Below are 13548 nucleotides of genomic sequence, written 5' to 3'. Positions count from 1 at the left end.
GTGTATGTATATATTTTTTATGACATATGCGATTTAAAGTTAATTTTTATAATAGAGTAATTTTAAATTTTAAGCCATATTGACTTTTATATGTATGTGATCTTCATTCATGTTTAGTTGATGATCGAGGAGGAGCTTAGATAGATTGATGATGCCACGCTCTCGGCCATTTCATTTGGCCTTGAGACATCTACGGTACATTATGTTGTGTTCGCATTTTTTTTCTATTTGATATTGTAGCATATATGGTTGCTAATCTTTCTTTTATCTTGCAGGTAGCACCTGTCCCGAGGGGACAGAGTGCGGGGGGTGAGCCAGCACACATTGACAAAGGAAAGGTAATTAGGCACTTTCTATTTGATTAAATATCGATGCATTCTTGTAAAATGTTTGTGGTAATCCCATTTAATTACATTCTTTATTGTATATAGGGTGTGGCTACTAGTGATGAGCCTGTATAGATTCTGTGTCATAGATCATTAGGGATTTCCATTCGCACTGAGAGCCCCATTGTATGTACAAGTATCATTTATTTTTTATTATCCTTATCTTCATAGATAAATTCAAAACTGATTTCCGTCATATTAACAACTACTATTTTGTATCTCATAGGAGACTCCTAGTGCACATGAGGTCTGACGGGAGAGTTATGTAGATTTGATGACGCAACCACTCACTCTTGAGGAGGAGCCTCAATAGTAAATTGTAGTTTGAATTCATGATTAAATATGTTATAAATTTAGCATGCTATGAATTATAATGTTATTGTTTAAATTGTAGATTCATTTGACAAACGTATTTGAACATATACAACCCACAATCAGAGAGGTGCCAGCATTGCCGAGGGCATACGAGAGGACTCCTGACCAGTGCAGGAGGTCAATGAGAGAGGTATTTATTATGAAATTTTGATAGTATAAATCTCCATTACAAAAAATATCATTATGCATTTGAGTAATTCAATGTTAGATACGTAGAATCATATAAATTTAGTAGTCTAACTTTGAGTTTTCCTTTTTTGTTTATGTAGGAGGCATCTAATCCACCTAGTGCAGCGAAGAGGCTACATTTTGATCATCCACCAACACCCTAGGATAGTATAGTTGTTGTAGGATGCATCATGATACATTTTGAGATGGCATATGCCACATTGTATACAAAAACATTGATATTATACACATTATGATGGCATGATCAGCCACATTTTGTATATGGATCTATGTATTTTGATATATATTTGTGTACTTTGTCTATGGATACATAATCTTTGATATATATATTTGTGTAAAATTTTGTCTATGGATACATGTATTTTGATATATATTTTTGTCATTTATGTGCACAATGATATACATATTAATTTAGTATCTAGTATTGTTCAATTTATCGTGAATCATGTGTATTGTTCATGTTTATGGAATATCATTAATTTTGATTATGTTCATTATATTTGATTCAAATGCAATAATTTTTTAATAACATTTTAACAACCTTTATTATCAAATTTGGATGTAATGTATAATTTGAAGTGCTATCATGACATAAACACATTTGTTAACCTCCTACACAAGGTTCAGATAACCCCAAATTTGATTTTAAACTTCACCTTCAACCTTGAAACTAACTCTTGGCTTCAAATCTAATCTCAACATAGTTAAGGACTCCACTCCTCAACTATGGATTCTATTCCCAACCACCAAGTCATTCATAGATTCATAATCTTTGATAACTAGCATTTCACTTTGTTACTATCCTCATACTACAACTTTTCAATTTCAACATAACTTCAAAATATCTCAACTTAAGAGACTTGATTGGACAGTTCATTGATAACCCTCACAAGATCCAAGTTATTTTAGGCCTTAGCATCACCGTCCTATAGCATTCAATGGTTCATTGATAGCCCTCACGAGCTCTGAGTTATGACCCTTGAAATATCGACCTCAAAATGCACTTAGAGCACCTTGGAGACTCCTTGGTACGAGGTGGCCATGGATGATGGATGGTCTCTATGGCCAGAACAAGGGTGTCACTAAGGTTCACCTGCCCACCCGGAGCTAATGGCACTGAGAATTTGATGCCAAGATTAGCAGTTTCAAAGTTATGCAGTGGTGCACCTACGAATTGAGGCACACTACAAGTTTTGGCATCAAGCAAGATCGTTGTGCTAAATGCAAATGAAATGTGATCTCTCAAAAATGAGATAGATTATTTTAGGCCTCAACATCATTGTCCTATAGCATTTGACAATTCATCGATAGCCCTCACGAGCTCCGAGTTATGACCCTCAAAAGATCGACCTTGAAAGGCACTTAGAGCACCTTGGAGACTCCTTGGTATGGGGTGGTCGCGGACGATGGATGGTCTCCACTGTCGGAACAAGGGTGTGAAAAGGGTTCACCTACCCACCTGGAGCTAATGGCGCTGATGATTCGATGCCAGGATTAGCAGTTTTAAAGTTACGTTGTGGTGCACCTATGAACTGAGGCACACTGCAAGTTTTGGCATCGAGCAAGATCGTTGTGCCGAATGCAAACAAAATGTGATCTCTCAAAAATGAGATAGGTTATTTTAGGCCTCAGCATCACCGTCTTATAACATTCGAAAATTCATCGATAGCCCTCACGAGCTCTGAGTTATGACCCTCAGAATATCGACCTTGAAAGGCACTTAGAGCACCTTGGAGACTCCTCAGTATGGGGTGGTCGCAGATGATGGATGGTCTTCATGGCCAGAATAAGGGTGTGACTAGGGTTCACCCGCCCACCCAAAGCTAATGGTGCTGATGATTTGATGCCAAGATCAGTGGTTTCAAAGTTACGTTGTGGTGCACCTATGAACTGAGGCACACTGTGAGTTTTGGCATCGAGGGAGATGGCTGTGCCAAATCCAAACGAAATGTGATATCTCAAAAATGAGATAGGTTATTTTATGCCTCAGCATCACTGTCTTGTAGCATTTGACAGTTCATTGATAGCCCTCACGAGGTCCAAGTTATGACCCTTGAAAGATCGACCTTGAAATACACTTAGAGCACTTGGAGACTCCTCGGTACAAGGTGGCCGCAAATGATGGATGGTCTCCGTGGCCCGAACAAGGGTGTGACTAGGGTTCACCCACCCATTTGCAGCTAATGGCACTGACGATTTGATGCCAAGATCAGCGGTTTCAAAGTTACGTTGTGGTGCACCTATGAACTGAGGCACACTACAAGTTTTGGCATTGAGCGAGATCGCTATGTCGAATCCAAATGGAATGTGATCTCTCAAAAATGAGATAGATTAGTTTAGGCCTCAACATCACTGTCTTGTAGTATTTGATAGTTCATCGATAGCCCTCACGAGTTCTGAGTTATGACCCTCGAAAGATCAACCTCGAAATGCACTTAGAGCACCTTGAAGACTCCTCGGTATGGGGTGGCCGCAAATGATAGATGGTCTCCATGGATGGAACAAGGGTGTCACTAGGGTTCACCCACCCATCCAGAGCTAATGGTGCTGAAAATTCGATGCCAAGATCAGTGGTTTCAAAGTTACGCTATGGTGCACCTATGAACTGAGGCACACTGCGAGATTTGGCATCGAGTGAGATCGTTGTGCCGAATCCAAATGGAATGTGATCTCTCAAAAATGAGACAGGTTATTTTAGGCCTCAATATCATTGTCTTGTAGCATTTGATAGTTCATCGATAGCCCTCACGAGCTCCAAGTTATGACCCTCGAAAGATTGACCTCAAAATGCACTTAGAGCACCTTGGAGACTCCTTGGTAGGGGGTGGCCACAAATGATGGATGGTATCCATGGCTAGAAAAAGGGTGTCACTAGGGTTCACCCACCCACCCAAATCTAATGTCACTAACAATTCAATGCCAAGATTAGCGGTTTCAAAGTTACGCTGTGGTGCACCCATGAACTAAGGCACACTGCGAGTTTTGGCATCGAGTGAGATCGTTGTATTGAATGCAAATGGAATGTGATCTCTTGAAAATGAGATAGGTTATTTTAGGCCTCAACATCACCTCATGTAGCATTCAATAGTTCATTGATAGCCCTCACGAGCTCTGAGTTATGACCCTTGGAAGATCGACCTCAAAATGCACTTAGAGAACCTTGGGGACTCCTTGGTACAGGGTGGCCGCGGATGATGGATGGTCTCCATGGCTAGAACAAGGGTGTCACTAGGGTTCACCCGCCCACCCAGAGCTAATGGCACTAACGATTTGAATAGTTCTAGCTGTTAGGAGTTAGATTTTGAAAATTTGTCAAGAAAATTGCAAAAGTTGCTAAGCAACTTTTTGCAATATTTGCGCTAAGACAAGTTTTATTGCAAATTTGATTGCAAATGGACTCTACAAACTCCTAGGTACCCTAATAATGTTCTAAACATTTAGAATTACTTTAAAAACATGGAATTTACCCAAAATCCACTTTATTGGACCAATTGATGGCCAAGGCTTGTAGTTGCACCATGGGGTCTTGTGTCCATTACAAATGTGGATGGTCACAGGGAGATCATTAGATCTATCCCTAGACCTTATTACATCAAGAAAATAAAAATGATTAGGTGCTTTGCACTAGTGTTCCTTGTATTTCATTAATGTTATTGGACTAAGAACCAATTTTCCTCTCATTTAGAAGGGTGGGCCTAAGGGTTCAACACTAATGGGTGATGTTGAACCACCTTGGTAATGACTAGTTCATTTGGGGAGGCTTGAGATTGCATGCAAAGAAATTCTTATCGATTTTACTCTTGTTTCAAGGGGTGGGCCTAAGAGCTCAACATATTAGAATGATGTTAAATCACCATACTAATGAATAGCTCATTTGAAGATGGTAGCTAACCAAAGCTTAGAAGATTATTTTTATAGTATTGTAAAAGTTTTTTGTGAGAACCTTGCTACTAAAAATTCAAAGTATATGCAATTTTCCCAATGATTCTAAGCATGGTAACCAATGGAGGAAGAGTTGGCATGGTTGTAATAATGCATGGTAACCATGATGAACCAACAAAAAGGAGAAACACTATGAACCATGATGCACTTGAACATAAAGATGATTATGGAGAGGATCAAATGCAACATGTTTCTTCAGTCCCAAATGTCGACAATATACAAGTGATGCAGAGGATAGGGTGATGGACCCAAGCAACAACCTAAAATGAGCAAATTTGTAACAATGTGCCAAGTGACCCTTCTAGGTCCTGATGGTCAAATCCCACAAATGGTCAACTCTAGGAGGTTTTAAGGCTTCAATGAGTTTTTTTTTGACATATTCACCATGTTCCAACACCTACCCTTGAGTTTCAATACTTTTCAAGCCAAAATGCACAACATGCCAAAATGTTGTCTATGCAACTTTACAATTTTGTGACAGCAGTAAGACAAATAGGTGGATAATTTTTATTTTTTTCCAAAAGACTCCTTGAATAAATGGATGTTTTGGATACCCTTTATCCTTTCACAAAACATATATAAGACTTAGATACCCTTCCTTTGGAAAATATCAATGAACTTTCACACTTCTCCTATTTTTTAACAATGTAGAAAAGATGCATTTACAAAGCAACCACTAGAAGGACTTAAGATATGGACTCCAAACTTTACATAGGCTCCTAAAATGACTTCAATTAGACAAATCCACTCTCAATTTTAGTCTATGGGTTCCCTAACCCCAAAAGCCCCAATTCACCTTCTCAAAACCCTTATTCCTAGGGCATCACCAATCTCACACGTGCCAAGCCTTCTTGGACTAATTCAAAATTTAGAAATCTATGTTTTATCACCATAAACATGAATCAAATCACAAACACTACCCTCTTTAAGAAAAATATCTTCCTATAGGACCGTCCCCTCACTTTCAACCCTTGTTTTCACCCTTTTATGTTTGGTGGCCACCAATTATTCTGGTTAGTTGATCATTTCAGGGTTAGAAGACATTATTAATGTTAGGAAAATGGAATTATATGAATAATCAAGTAATAATTTCATGGAATGACCATGATTAGATTAAAAAAATGTCAAAATGCTTATGAAAAGGACTACTACAACCAACAATCAGCAAGTTAGATGAATAACCCTTCAAAAATGAAATCAAAACTTGGTCCTAAACTTCCTTACAGATCTTAGAAGATGCCTCAATGCATTAGAATATCATAAAGAACTCGAAAACTCCAAAGAACCTTCAAATTGTTATTAAAATCCAAGCTTTTTTATTCAAAATTTGGAATTAGTTCATACATACTGCCCTTACAGTTCATACAAAAACTATTTATAAGTTTAAGGGGATGGTTAATAATGCCCTCAACCACCTCCAATCGGTTTCACTTCCTATTCCTTCATAAAATTTAAACTATGGAGTTTCCCTCCAAAATGCTCATGTAGCGGTTACATTCAAGATTTGAATTTTCTAAAGCAATAAGCTAAATTTTAAGTGACTTATTGAATGTTTCAACTTATTAAATGACTTGAGATTATTATGAGACCTTATTAGGACCTATCTAATGACTCACTTACCCTATGCAAACCTAGACATTACTAAAATTCAAATCTCATGGTCCTTTACAACTTTTCAATATGAAAGTCTTTCAAAACATTATACAATATTATGACTCTTTATGCTTTCAAATGCCATGATTGGTTGCAAAATGGAAGAAATCAAGTATTCTAATTGTTCATCTATACTTTTTAGATTTTTTTTATTTGATTAGTTTAATAAAAATAGTTTTAATAATCATAATGTTAGCTTTATGTCAAATATGGAAAAAGCCAAACTTGTAATAAGATATCCGCAAGCAATTATCTTTCATATAGTTATAAATGCTCTTAAAATTATCCTTATAGCCTTGTATCACATGCAAATATGATTTGCAAGAACTTGTTCAATATCTTCCTCTTATAATTCCTTACAAAGAACCTACCAAAATACAAATTAGAATGTGCAACTAATTTAACCTGTCTTTTTCATTATTACAAAAACCATATACAAAAAACATTTTGTATCATAATACATCATAAATCTTAGGAATTCTCCCCAATACCTACCCCCCCCTCCCCCCCCCCCCCCCCGCCCCAACTCTTCGTGATGTACCTACATTCCAATATCATTAAAAAATTAGCAACTTATTGTATTAAACAAGATAATCATCAGTTCATTGAATCATTATGAAGAAAATAACATAAGAAGTAAATATACCTAGTTGAGTGTTCCAAAGGGTCCTCTCTCTATTTTAGGGTCTCCAACAAGGCTTCATGATCAGCATTAGCAATAGTAAAAAGTTCTTTTACTTTTGGTCTTCCTTGATGCTTCAACAACTTTACATTTGTTGCTATAGTAAGATGCGAATATATGAGAATTATTTTGTGCTTCTGATAGTCTTCGAATGCAGGAATTTCGTTCCTTCTAAGCATGTATGTCTACAGCCATGTTTCAGTGACAACCACTAAACTAGTAGGATATGTGAATCCATCATCATCTGTGATCGGTTGTGCAAGTTTTTGTTTACCTCTTACACAACGTGCTAACCAATAATAAGAATTCTCATCATTCCCCTGTGGTGCAACCAATGCAAAGACATGTCCTGGTTGAAGTAGATCTGATAGATGGTTATGCTCAAGTGAACTTTCCATGTTATCATTTCTGATAGAGGGTATGATAGATAATGGAGTAAGATAATGTGGAGCCCATGTATCCACCCACTCACTTGACTCATAGTGATCCCAATCACACTGAAAACAACTAGGACAAAAGCAAGCTAGCTGTCGTGTCCAAATGGTCCATGTACTAGAATCAGAGCTCCAAAATGAATGTATTTTTGATGAGTCTCTCACTATAGCATAATCTGATCTATTAGCTACAGACCCTTCCCCAACCAACCAAAAGAACTTGCGTACCACTGAATCAAGAGTCCCCCCTTGTGATAATGCTAAACTACACCAATCAACAATGCTATGAGCATCAAGAAGCTCTGTTGCTGAAATCTTCAGTTGCTCCTTAACTAGAACTCTCTTCACACATGCCCCTGCTCCATCATGTTCCCCTTTTCCATGGTTGGACTCAAAAAAACTCCAAATATGAGGCACCCCTCTCTCTATGTGCATCCTACACAACTAATAAAACATGCGAGCATTCTTGAATTGACCTGTACAATTATCTAACCAAATGATATGTCTATATATAGCAATTGCATGCTCATGTAAGAAATCAAAATAATTCTTGAAACAATGTTGCACAAACTCGTGAGAGTGAGATCTATCATGACTCATATAAAAATGATACTCTCTAATAAACTTTCGATTATCTTTTGCACTATCAGGGGCATGTCTATATGTTATGTGAACAAAAATAGCAATCTGAATAGAGTTGTAATACTGAGATTGTGTCTCATTTTGAGGTTGCAATGTGTAGTTCTCAACAAAATCAACAATTGATATGATAGTGCCAATGGGAAAAGTCTCCTTGCACATTCTAAATTGTTGATCCAACCACTGAGACCTGTGACTATGTCTTGCATACTTGTAAAAAAGATTTTCCTTGAAATCTGAAATAAAACTAGCCACACTAATATCTTTTCCAACCAATTCACATCTAGAGCTCTCACCTCCACTCTTAAATGTGTATTTCACCATTTCATATACCTTTTTTTTCACTATTGTCTTTCCAAGATCTTGTTAGTACCCCTCATGGAAACATGTGTTGAACTTGGATAAGCCACCACATTCTGAACACTTCTCATTTAAGCAAGCATTTTTATAAAAGAAACAACCATCAACTCTATGACATAAAAGTTGATCTAGCAAGTCTCTTGATGATTTTGGAAGCCCACTAGCACCACAATCCTCCAATATTTCTTTACTATGCAAAGTAGAACGGATGGAACGTAATAGTTCATGGTGCATAGAAAACTCAACATGATATTTGCAACAACATGTATTTCGAATTTTGAGTGGCACACAATAAAATGGCTTCAAAGATTTAAAAGCTCTTTGTGATATATGAAGACATGGATGACTCTCTCTAAATTTTTTGAACAACGTAGTTTGACTTACCTCCAAATAGTGTTTAGGATGTGGCGTATGGTCTCTGATGCCAATTCTCAAATTTAACACATCTTTAGCATTGGGTGATACTCATGAGTTAGAGTGCCAAAATTGTGTAATTTCTTCCTTCACATCATCGGATAGCTTCTTATCAAAATGTGGAAGTCTCTCACCAAATACCTATGTTTCATTTTGAAGAGGATCATCAATTTTCTCTCATTGACTAAGTGCTCTTCTCAAAGTAGTACGATTTAAATTCAATCAATACAAGTTTGTCTCATATATCTACCCTTTCTCAAATGATGACTTACCAAAGAGGTTGTAATAATGCTTCGAGCAGCTCTGTTATCCTTCTCCCTACTATTTTTCCCAATGCTATTGAGAGCATTGAAAAGATTCTTCACAATAATGGTATTTCTTTCCAACTTTTTATTGACATGAATCTTTAATTTAGAAAGCATAGGTCTCATCTTTTGCATCTTTAATAAGTGCATGAAAAGTTGACATTGCTCTACCATTGTCTTGTTGCTAAAAAACATCTTATATAGTCTTGAAGCCCATAACCGAATGGTTCTTTCTGATTTTTTCCCTTCCAAACTAGTAATAATCATTTCATCAATTTCAATTATCCATTTTGGTGTTTTAGAACATTCATGCCGATTATAATTAGGAGATATGTAAGGTTCTTGTGTGTTAGGTTCTTATGCATTGTCATGTTCGACATGGTCAATTATGCAATTTGGATTATGACTTGGTAGCATTTTGTCTTCAAAAATTTTATTCTCTACATTTTCAATTTCGGCATTATTGTTTTCAATAGGTACATTTTCATTCCCCAACTGTACATATTCATTATCTAACTCTATGATTTCACCTTCGACTAATTCATCATCAACCTGACTGATATTTAGCATACCTTATCTTTTTCTTCGGTGTTCCATTTTGTCCCTTTCCTTATATGTCGTAATGTCTTCATTGGATATCTTCCTTTTGGGTTTAGCCTTTCGATGACTGCTGCTCCCCATTTAGATGACAATATCGAACACCTAGGGTTATGTTTTCCAACTTTTTTCGATTGGTTAGGGCCCAAAACGCAACTTTTTGTAAAACCCATAAAAAAAAACTCAAAAAAATGATGTTGTAGGGTCTGCAGGGATAGGTAATATGTTGGAAATTGATGCCAATAATATCAAATATCTGATATGCCCCGTAAAGACATCTTTGAGGGAAAATCGAGTTTGTGAGTTAATAGTTTATAACTTATCAATTATTTGAGTTATATTACTATGTAAAAATATATTATAATATATATATATATATATATATATATATATATATATATATATATATAATAACATAACGTAAAGGTATAACATATAATCTATTAATATATTATGTTATTCTTATTATAATCTAAAAATATAATATATACATTATTATTATTTTTCCTGTATTTTTATTAATATATAATAATATATTATCTTATTAGTGTATATATATATATATGTCCCTAGGGGTCCTAGGACCCCTAGGGACATATTAGAATCATTCTTATGAGTCGAAGGGGGTCATAGGGTGACCTATGACCCCCTTCGACCTATTACATGATGACATATGTCCTAGGGGTCCTAGGACCCCTAGGGACATATTAGAATCGTTCATATGGGTCAAAGGGGGTCATACGGTGACCTATGACCCCCTTCGATCCATTACATGACAACATATGTCCCTAGGGGTCCTAGGACCCCTAGGGACATATTAGAATCGTTCTCATGGGTCAAAGGGGGTCATAGGTTGACCTATGACCCCCTTTGACCTATTACATGACGACATATGTCCCTAGGGGTCCTAAGACCCCTAGGGGCATATTAGAATAGTTCTTATGGGTCAAAGGGGGTCACCCCTTCGACCCATTACATGACGACATATTTCCCTAGGGGTCCTAGGACCCCTAAGGACATATTAGAATCGTTCTTATGGGTCAAAGGGGGTCATTGGTTGACCTATGACCCCCTTCGACCCATTACATGACGACATATGTCCCTAGGGGTCCTAGGACCCCTAGGGACATATTAGAATCGTTCTTATAGGTCAAAGGTTGTCATAGGTGGCCTATGATCCCCTTCGACCCATTACATGACGACATATGTCCCTAAGACCCCTAGGGACATATTACCCCTTCGACCTATTACATGATGACATATGTCCCTAGGGGTCCTAGGACCCCTAGGGACATATTAGAATTGTTCATACAGGTCAAAGGGGGTCATAGGGTGACCTATGACCCCCTTCGACCCATTACATGATGACATATGTCCCTAGGGGTCCTAGGACCCCTAAGGATATATTAGAATGCTTCATATGGGTCAAAGGGGTTCATAGGGTGACCTATGACCCCCTTCGTCTCATTAAATGATGACATATGTCCCTAGGGGTCCTAGGACCCCTAGGGACATATTAGAATCATTCTTATGGGTCCAAGGGAGTCATAGGTTGACCTATGACCCCCTTTGACCCATTAAATGATGACATATGTCCCTAGGGGTCCTAGGACCCCTAGGGACATATTAGAATCGTTCTTATGGGTCAAAGGGGGTCATAGGTTGACCTATGATCCCCTTCAACCTATTACATGATGAAATATGTCCCTAGGGGTCCTAGGACCCCTAGGAACATATTAGAATAGTTCTTATGGGTCAAAGGGGGTCATAGGGTGACCCATGACCCCCTTCAACCCATTACATGATGACATATTTCCCTAGGGGTCCTAGGACCCCTAGGGACATAGTAGAATCGTTCTTATGGGTCAAAGGGGGTCATAGGTTGACCTATGACCCCCTTCGACCCATTGCATGATGACATATGTCTCTAGGGGTCTTAAGACCCCTAGGGACATATTAGAATCGTTCTTATAGGTCAAAGGTTGTCATAGGTGGCCTATGACCCCCTTTGACCCATTACATGATGACATATGTCCCTAAGACCCCTAGGGACATATTAGAATCATTCTTATGGGTCAAAGGGGGTCATAGGGTGACCTATGACCCCCTTCGACCCATTACATGATGACATATGTCCCTAGGGGTCCTAGGACCCCTAAGGACATATTAGAATCGTTCATATGGGTCAAAGGGGGTCATAGGGTGACCTATGACCCCCTTCGACCCATTACATGATGACATATGTCCCTAGGGGACTTAGGACCCCTAGGGACATATTAGAATGCTTCATATGGGTCAAAGGGGGTCATAGGGTGACCTATGACCCCCTTCAACCCATTAAATGATGACATATGTCCCTAGGGGTCCTAGGACCCCTAGGGACATATTAGAATTGTTCTTATGGGTCAAAGGACCTATGACCCCCTTTGACCCATTAAATGATGACATATGTCCCTAGGGGTCCTAGGACCCCTAGGGACATATTAGAATCATTCTTATGGGTCAAAGGGGGTCATAGGTTGACCTAACCTATGAACCCTTTTGACCCATTACATGACGACATATCTCCCTAGGGGTCCTAGGACCCCTAGGGACATATTAGAATCCTTCATATGGGTCAAAGGGGGTCATAGGGTGACCTATGACCCGCTTCGACCCATTACATGATGACATATGTCCCTAGGGGTCCTAGGACCCCTAGGGACATATTAAAATTGTTCTTATGGATCAAAGGGGGTCATAGGTTGACCTATGACCCCCTTCGACCCATTAAATGATGACATATGTCCCTTGGGGTCCTAGGACCCCTAGGGACATATTAGAATCGTTCTTATGGGTCAAAGGGGGTCATAGGGTGACCTATGACCCCCTTCGACCTATTACATGATGACATATGTCCCTAGGGTCTATGACCCCTAGGGACATATTAGAATGCTTCATATGGGTCAAAGGGGGTCATAAGTTGACCTATGATCCCCTTCGACCCATTACATGACGACATATGTCCCTAGGGGTCCTAGGACCCCTAGGGACATATTAGAATCATTCATATGGGTCAAAGGGGGTCATAGGTTGACCTATGACCCCCTTCGACCCATTACATGATGACATATGTCCCTAGGGGTCCTAGGACCGCTAGGGACATATTAGAATCGTTCTTATCCCCTTCGACCCATTACATGTCAATTGCATATTTAATAATTATATTATATTATATATTTTAATATAATAATAATATATTATTAGATTATATAACAATAATAATCATATATGTTACTAGATTATAGATTTAATAATAATAATAACAATATATATTATTATATAGAATAATTTTATCATATAATACTATTATATATATTTAATAATAATATATATCATATATATCACTATATTATATTTAATAATAATAATCATATATATTAGTATAGTGTAATAATAATTATAATATTAATGTTCACACATTCACAAAATATATAATTTCTTCTAAAATTGTCTAAAGTTATTGTTTTATGTTTATTTCCCTTTAAATTTGTTTCCCTCCATATTTAAAATTTAAAAAAAATTGCCTTTTG

Source organism: Cupressus sempervirens, chromosome 5 (assembly GCF_028749045.1).
Source record: "Cupressus sempervirens isolate cs-2001-9-10 chromosome 5, ASM2874904v1, whole genome shotgun sequence".
Taxonomy (NCBI): Eukaryota; Viridiplantae; Streptophyta; class Pinopsida; order Cupressales; family Cupressaceae; genus Cupressus; species Cupressus sempervirens.
The sequence above is the reverse complement of the archived record's forward strand: the minus strand, read 5'-3'. Positions refer to the sequence as shown.